Source organism: Ursus maritimus, unplaced genomic scaffold (genome assembly GCF_017311325.1).
Source record: "Ursus maritimus isolate PB19 unplaced genomic scaffold, ASM1731132v1 scaffold_4, whole genome shotgun sequence".
In the NCBI taxonomy this organism is placed as follows: domain Eukaryota; kingdom Metazoa; phylum Chordata; class Mammalia; order Carnivora; family Ursidae; genus Ursus; species Ursus maritimus.
This window is the reverse complement of record NW_024426552.1, coordinates 2,224,367-2,232,895: the sequence shown is the minus strand read 5'-3', so window position 1 is coordinate 2,232,895 and position 8,529 is coordinate 2,224,367. Positions and strand designations below refer to the sequence as shown.

Below are 8,529 nucleotides of genomic sequence, written 5' to 3'. Positions count from 1 at the left end.
ACTCTGGGCCTCACTGCCCCTCCGGGGTCCCTTCCCCGGCTCCTGGAACCTGGAGGGTGGGTCTAGCGCCGCCCTTCCTAACCTTAACTCCGCCCTCCGGAGGGACGTGCTGCCCTCCAGGGTCGCGCGGCTTCACGTGGAGCAGGGTGCCGCTCGGCCCCGCCACGCAGAGGGGGCTGCCCCGAATGTCAGGGGTGCTGCGGACAAGCCCCCAGTCCAGCGGCTCGCCGAGCTCCACGTGGAGCGTCTCCGGCCGGGCCCCGTGGGTGCTGTGGGTGCTTGCTCTCAGCAGACAGGTGCCTGGCGTGGGGCCCCCCGACTCTGGCCTCCTGGCCGCGGGGCCGGGACCACTCCCTGGTGCAGGCGCACTACGGAGTCCCGCGGGGCGCCCCACCGCAGCCCCCAGCGGCCCTTCTTGGTGGCCTCCGCCCCCACCACTGGTCCCAGGACGAGGCGGGGGTCCCGGTGGGGGCTCCAGGGGACTGTGTTCTGGTTTCACGGGCGCCCTTGTTTACTGGCTGGCCTTTCTCCGTGAGGAAGAGCCCTTCCTTCGGTTCCCCTTCTTTCCAGCCTCTTTTGTTTTTTGGTTTGGTTTTGGTTTTAGATTTAATAAAATTTCTCCCTGGATGTGTGGGTTTTTATTCCTTCAAGGTGTTGATAGCGAACTACAGCCGTGATTCTGTGCGGAGCTCAGCATGTCCAAAGCTCGGCCACTGCCGTGCGTTGCGGTCCGTTCCGGAGGCCCTGCGCCCTCCCTCCCAGCCTCACCGGCCCGTCGCGGGCTTGCATTCGCCACTTCTCCGGTCCCTCCCGCCGACCGTTCACACCAGGCCCCGGGCCAGACCACACGTGACCGGTGACCGGCAGCATGCTTTCTAGGTGATTCGTGGGACCCGCCGTACGGAATGTGTAGCGAAGGCGCCGGGACCTTTGCAGGCGCTGTGGACGTTTCCCTATGACGCGTCGTGTCGGGAGGGCTGCTAACCCGCTCGCGCTGTATCTGTGTCACCTTTTCGTGTTCTGAAACTCTCGGTTTCTAAGAAAGTCGCTGTATTACTCAATCGCTCCGTCTCCCGGAGGACCTGTTTGCGCGGCCGCAGCCCCGAACCCGGCGGCTTTCCTCGAGCTCTGGGGCCCTGGCTCCTCGCCGGCCGCCGCCGCCGGGCCGGGGCCACAACCCAGTGCACGCGCGTCGTGCAGACACGTGTCTGAACGGGCGTGTGATCGGGTTGGGGATTATTTGAAATTTAACTCTCTTTCCTCAAAATACCAGGAGTAATACCTCTCACGTGGACTTTTTTCTCTCAAATCTTGAAAGTATTTTGACAATGTGAGTGTTTCCGGGTACCGCACCTCAGCCCTCAGGGCAGGGGGTCTCCCGTGTGCCCGGCCGCGCCTGGCGCCTGCTCCCTGCCCTAGCTGCGGTGCTCCCAGTGCGACCGGCTGGCGGCCACGCCCGGCTTCCAGACGTAGTGCGCTGCCCACGCGCTGCGGCTGGCCCGACTCCGCCCAGCGTGATCGGCTCCTCAGGTCCGTGCAGCGATGCAGCAGGCCCCGGCTGGGGCCCTGGCTTCTGCTGTTCCTGCTGAGGCTCCATCGCGGCTGCGTTTCGCGGCAGCACGTGTCCACGACCCCCTCGGCTGCCGGTCCCGCGCCATCCGGCTCCATGCCCCTCCTGTAGCTCAGTCGAACTGTAGGACATGTGGGTGGCCTGGGCTTTCTCTCCCAAGCTGCTTCCCTTTGGGGGCGCTCCTGCTAGTCGGCTGGCCGGCGAGGGGCCAGGCAGGACCACCTCACTCTGAGTGAGCGCCATCCTCTGTGCTGTGTGGCCTGGGGCAGGCTGCCCACCACTCTGGGCCTAACTCCCTCACCTATGAAATGGGGAGAATCAAGGAGCTATTTCTGGAGGTGCTCAGAGGTTAGGACAGGTGAGGCCAGGGCTGCCGGTGAGGGGCGTGGAGGGTGTCAGGATGTGAGGATGTGGCCGGGTTATCAGCAAGTAGACTCCAGAGAACATGGCAGGTGTCCACTGTCACTGCCCACGAGTGGACGCCACCCCCTGGGCACAGACAGGAGGGGGGCAGGCAGGTATGGCGACAGGAAGAGAGCTGCCCTGGGGGCCAGAGCAGAGGGAGATCGTAGGGTGGGGGCAAGCTCTGTCTGGTGGATCTGGGGAGCTGCCAGGAGCCAGAGCAGGGAGGGACATGGTGGAATGGCATCTGGAGGTCCCCTGGAGGCCGTGGAGGGACGCCAAGGTGAGGGCTGGGGAGAGTGGGCCTGAGAATATCAACCGGCAGAAATGAGGGGCTGTGGGCGTGCTAGTTCTGGGTGTGTTGGGGTTTGGCTCTCACCAAGGTACATCTGGGATGACATCAGGGGCTGGGACGCTGATTTTGGAGTCTTTCCTGGAGAGAAGCAGCAGGGAGAGAGTGTGAGAGGGCTGGCCGCAAGCAGGGTGGGGGCCGGTGGTCAGAGAGGACCCTGTGTCCCGGGCCTAATAGGAGAGGAGGCTGCAGTGGGAGACTCTGGTCAGTGGGGTCACTTTGGGAGAACACACGTGAGTTCTGTGTGGGCCCCACGGATCTAGGGGGACCCTGACCTCAAGGGCAGGGACCAGAGTGGGAAGGGTGTCCATCTGCTGTGGGGACGATGAAGGGGCTTAAGGAGGTCCTGCCTGGAAGGAGGAGGCGGGAGGTCAGTCCCCATCCAGTGGGCACATGGGGGGCAGGAACAAAGTGCCCACTGCTATCAGCCTGCAAAGGGGTGGCAGGGAGGCCCAGGCTTCCTCTCCCCTGAGCTTGGCGCCCCCTGTAGTGGGGGGCTCCTCCGAGGGGGTCCAGAGACCCTGCGTCCTGCTGTGCCCCCCTTCGCAGACCCCAGGCTCCCTTCACCATGATGACCCCAGGCACACCTGTCTCACAAGAGCAAGAGCACTGTGGCCGACGCGGACAGGGACTCTGGCACACAAGCGCTCCTGTGCCCCATGCCGCACGCCCCAGCCACGCCCCAGCCACGGCCACGCTCTCTGTGGAGCCCCCAGGGCAGGCCAGGACGCGGGAACGCGTGGCCGCTTGCCCTGGTGAATGTACTTGACTGGACCGCTGTATCAGAGAGCCGCAGCGCGGCCTCGCCGTGCAGCGGGTGGGGGTGGGACCTCCAGGGCCTCTCTTCCCCTCTCCAGGGCACATGCCCTGCACCTCCCTCCCCTCCAGACTTCTCTGTGACCCCACACCCAGGTTCCTGAGCCCCTCCCCAGCTCAGAGCCCCACCGTCCACGGACACCTGCCCTGCCCCACGCGCTTGGCGCCTCCCTCCTGCACCCACGGGTTCGGGGCAGCTGGTGACCTCGAACCCCAGACCCCCATGGGCACTGTGCCCTGCTCTGCAACTGCCCTCTGTCCCTGCCCGGTCCTCTTGCGTTCAGAGTTGGGGTCACTTCCCAGACAGAGACCCCACTCTCGCGGCCTGAGCACCCTTGCTTGTCCCCCTGCCCCTTGCTGGCTACAGTGAGTCTGCTGTTCCCTGGCCCCATGGGCCTCACCCTCATCCCTGAAGTTCACTGCATGACTACGTGCCGGCCATGCACAGGCAGACGAGCACTGTCCCTGTAGGGGAGGCCTGCGGGGTTGCAGGGACGCCCCACTCCCCTGCCCTGGGAGCAGCTGGAGCCCTGGCCTCCATGTCGAGCTCCTTGGGCCTGACCTTGCCAGGCCTGGCTTGAGGCCCATTTTCCCTCGTTGACTGTGCTCTGGGAATTTCCTGGTCAGGCTCCTTGCCACAGACACAGCCCCTGGGGAAACCCCGTGTGAAAGTGGAGTCACCCAGGTCAGTGGGGAGAGTGCTGGCTCAAGCAGGGCTGGGAGGGGACACCTGCCCTCCTGGGAGATGAAGGGAGGTGCCTCTTCACACCAGGGTGGAGTGTGTGCCCAGCTCTCAATCTCAAAGGCCCATCCCTTCAGGCCATGCCCGGCCTGCCTAGACCTGGGACCTCTCTGAGCGCAGCTGCTCTGCTCTCTAAGCACCTCTGTGCCCCCCGGACTTTGATGGGCTGTCCCGGTGCCTCCTTCCCGAGGGTCTGTGCTGGGAGGGGTCTAGCACAGTGTGGACACCCATCACGGGCTCATTGGATGAAAGTCAGTGAACAGCAGCAGAGACTCCTTGAACTTGAAGAGAGCAAAGCTCAAAGGGAAGGGCCTCGTGGCCACGAGAGGGACTCTGGTGGTGGAGGGTCTAGGAGGGCTGGAGTTGGGGGCCGGGACTAGGTGGCCTTACAAGGCTCCAGGGGGATGCCGAGGCCCAGAGATGCTGTGAGGCCAGGGTGAGAAGGAGGAGGGGCTGAGCGTGTTTCCTGCGTGCGTGTCAAGCTCCTCCAGGGAACTGTCCCCGAGCAGGGTCCCTAGGGGCCGCCATACTGGCTGAAGCCCAGGATGCCGTCCTGTTCTGTCCATCTCCTTGCCCTGACCCCCAAATATACCTGCTTCGAGGCCCCTTTCTGCAGGGACCTCTGGTTCCTGGAAGGTAACTGCAGACCCCATTGCCCCAGGAAAGCTCTAGAAGTCTTGAGGAAGGCTGGGGTTCTAGCGCCCCGTGGTGGGGCATGTGAGATGCCCCCTTACCTCTTCTCGTGCGGCCCGTCCAGTGAGGGCCCCTCTCCCAGGAGCCTGATGGCCACCAGGGCTGCATTAGGGGGTGTGATGGGCACCGGGGTGCCTGTCAGACTCTCAGGCTCTCAGGAGAGAGAAATCCCCTTTCCCACTCGGGCTAAACTGAGCCTCGTGGAAATGTCGGGCAGGAGCGGGGCTCCGTAGGGACTTTCCTGGGAAGCGGCAGGGGACTTGCCCTGGCTTTTCGTTTCTCCACGTGGGAGCCTGACCCTGAGATAGATCGGGCTGGGAGGAAGTGAGCTGTGGGTGGCACCGAGCCGGGGGCGGAGGGCAATGTCCTGCCAAGGGAAATACTGCAGCCCAGACAAGGGCCATAAACCAGGGGTGGGGACGTCCGCCACCCTGCTGGCCGGGGCACCGTGTGCGGAGTTTGGAGTCCCGGCCTGCTTGGGGGCACACCCCCTGGGTGTTGGGTCGGTGGGTGAGGAGCTCTGAAGCCGGCCTGGCAGCTGGGGCTTCCCCAGTCCTGGGACGGGAGCAGGCTGGCCCCTCCACACGCCAGGACTGTTTCCTCCATAGAACACGCAGCCTCTGGTTGCTGGGACGCGGATGGGTTTGGGTGGACAGTGGGGATCGGGTACTCCGTCCCCTCTGGCCACTAGGACTCCTGCCCCAGAACCCCCCACCCTTTCCCGCTGTAGCATGGGCCTGCCGCCACCCCACGCATCCCACCCCAGGAGTGGGGGTCCCAGGGCACACGTGGCATCCCAGCACCTGGGACCAGGTGGCAGACCCATTAGCGGGCAGGGTAGGTGCTCTGGGCCCATGGGAGCGGGTGTCGAGCCCCGGGCAGAGGAAGCCACACAGCCAGTGCTGGGGGGCCTCAGGTCTCAGGTGAGGAAGGCCCCGAATCCCACTGGGAAGTAGGGCACGCCGCCTTGTGGGGGTCAACCAGCCTCCTCCCCAGGCAGTCTTCCCACGGGGCCGGGACAGCGGCGTGCCATCATTAGAGGGACACCTGTTGAGTTCTGTAAAATAACCAACTCGGAGAAGAACTTAGAGGACACGCCTTTAAACCTGCCTGTGGGAGACCCCGTGCGCTCCAGGGGTGGCCCAGACGTGCCGGCTCCGGCCGGGTTCCCACCCCCCTCCCCCGACCGTGCCCAGGGCCGTTAACACCCCAGCTCTGCGTGTCCTGCGTGTGTCCTCCACGCGCACAGCCCTCCTGAGAGACAGCGGGGGTTTCACCTTCATCCTCCATGGGAGCCCTCGGGACGGGAGGGGGAGCCCTCAGGCGGAAGGGGGAGCCGCTGGCCCGCACTGCCGAGCCCAGCCAGGTAACAAGTGTGAAGTATGTCATTCCGAGAGCGTGCGTGCTCGTGTGTGGGGCTGTGACATGGAGGTCACATCGCCTACACCTTGGGGTAGCTTTGGTCCCCAAATCAAGCCCACTGTAGTTCCATTTTAAGTTCCTAAAGTCATCACTTCAGGAGCGGCATGGGCGTTAAGAGCAGTGGGAAGGGGCATGGGAGCCGTGCCTGTCTGCGCGTGCGATCAGACTTCACAGCAGCCACCCTGTTCGCCCCCTGCTCCTGGATCCCGCTTATCCTTCCCGATGCCGTCCCGCCAGCCAGGGGCTCACGGGGCCCTTCCCCGGGGTGAGGGTGGGCAGGGGCGGTGTCCCGAGTGCTGAGTGCTGACGGAGGGGCTGCACCTTCGTTTGAGTTTCCTGCAGAGATGAAAACATCTCGAATAAGAAAGCTGCTGCTTGCGGACTTGAGGGGGCCAGGGTGGTTTACGTGGTTCATTCCTCCCATTATTTGATGGGCAGAAAGAAGATTCTAGGATGAGCCTTGGTGTGCACAAAGAGGAACCGAACTCCTGCGCCCCTCACCAGCCCCATGCCCACCCCCGATGTCCATCTGGCTGCAGGGACGGGAAGGTAGGTCTCCAGGGCAGTGGCGGGCTCCTGAGGCCTGTCGTGTGCATCTGCGTTTATATGAGTATGTATTTATTCATATATGAATATGTATAGATATGTATCTATGTTTGTGTGGGTGGATGGATTCACGGAGAGGTCAGAGGGAGCGGCTGCATTTAGCAGAAACAGAAACTCCTCTCCAGGAAGGAGGCATGTTTATTTGGACCCTGGCCTGGGCCCAGTAGACCCCATATAAACTCAGGTGGCAGGTGCTGGGAAAAGTCTGGGGTCTGCAACCTAGTAAGATTCTTGCCGCGGGCCAGCAGTGCCTGCAGGCCCAGTCAGTGCACACCCTGTCACAAAGACAGCCATGTGCAGACCAGTGCCCCCACCCTCCACACCAGCTCCTCCCCTGGAAAATTCCTGGGCTGTGGGTGGCAGCCAGGATGCCCAGGAATGCCTGGGGAAGGTGCCTGCTGGCCCTTGGTGCCCCAGGTCAAGAGCAGGGCAGATGCCTTCCCATCCCTCACTGGGGAGCACACCCTTGAGCATCCCCGGGCTCATGTCCTCGCAGCGCCCGAGGTTTGCAGTGGGTGGAATGTTCTCCGGCAGGCTGACCCTGGAGGGCTGGGTGTGGAGTTTCCCCAGGCAGCCTGGAGAAAGTAAACACAGGTGGGGCTTGCCAGGAGGAAACGGTCCACATGGTGGCCTGGTTGGTGAACGGCCAGCAGGGACTTCCCGCGGTGGCCGCGGCCTCTGGCCGAGACCCACAACTTTCACCAGACGAGTTTTCGGAGACCCGAATCTGGGGCCACTGTTCGCCAAAGGGTCGGTAACCAGGTAGAAGTGATGGTCACGATTCTGCGAATGTGCGTGATGCCGCTGAATCGTGCATTTTAAAATACATAAAATGGTAAATTTCCTTACGTGTGCTTTATCATAAAAATAAGCAAATGGGAAGCACCCACACTGGCTTTTCCGCTCTGCCTGTGCGCAGAGGTCCGGCACGGCTGGCTCTGTGCCAATTCACCAGGCCGAGACAAGAGGCCGCCGGGGCTGCGGGACCTCAGTGCTGGGGCTGGAGGGCCGCGGGCCCTGTTTCCTTCTGCCTGTCCCAGAGGCCACCCCTGGGGGCCTTGCCTGGGGGTGGGGGCAGTGGGGGCTCCGTCCTCCAGCCAGCATGGGCACGCAGAACCCGGCCTCTCCCTTGTGTGCCGGCCAGAGAAGGTTGTGCTCTCGAGGGTTCCTGTGAGGAGGCCAGGCCCGCCCGAGAGCCTCCCTCCTGGAAGGTCGGCTCATGTGTCACTGACTCACATCTTCAGGATCCCTATGCCACGTGTCGCGTGGTCGCAGGAGCGGCGTGGGGCAGGACCACGCGTGCCGTCCTGGAAGTCTGCCTGCCCAGGCCCTCTGCTGACCGCAGTGTTGTTGGCTTGCAGCTCGGCCACCACAGTCCTGTCCACGGCAGCACTGCTCAGGAGGGACGGACACCAGTCACCTGTGGAGCTGTTGGTGCTGGCTCTGCGGATCTCAGGCTGCTCCGCGATTCCCAGGCCGCTGTCCTTGGTCCACACTGCGGGCAGCACACCAGGCTCACACTCCACGCCACCCTCTCCTCCACCCCAAGCCTGGGCCCAACAGGTGCTCCTGTCCCTGCCCCAGGCCCTGGTCACGCTTAATGCCTGCCTTGTATGTGTATCTGTGTGCGCGTCTGAGTGTGTGTGTATCTGTGTGTGTGATTCTGTGTGTGAGTGTGTGTGTATCTGTGAGTGTGTATCTGTGTGCATGTCTGAGTGTGTGTGTGTGTATCTGTGTGTATCTGTGTGCATGTCTGAGTGTGTGTGTATCTGTGAGTGTGATTCTGTGTGCATGTCTGAGTGTGTGTGTGTATCTGTGAGTGTGTATCTGTGTGCATGTCTGAGTGTGTGTGTATCTGTGAGTGTGATTCTGTGTGCATGTCTGAGTGTGTGTGTGTATCTGTGAGTGTGTATCTGTGTGCATGTC

At 63.0% G+C, this 8,529-nt stretch overlaps 1 long non-coding RNA gene across 1 annotated transcript in view; it reads left to right on the top strand.

Moving 5' to 3' along the window:
* LOC121100522 overlaps positions 1-8,263 on the top strand; it is a 28,053-nt gene extending 19,790 nt beyond the window's left edge. The window contains exons 2-3 of the long non-coding RNA XR_005832277.1: positions 6,436-6,546; positions 7,965-8,263. This is a non-coding gene — a long non-coding RNA (uncharacterized LOC121100522). The remainder of the gene's footprint in view (positions 1-6,435; positions 6,547-7,964) is intronic.
* The last annotated feature ends 266 nt before the right edge of the window (positions 8,264-8,529 follow it).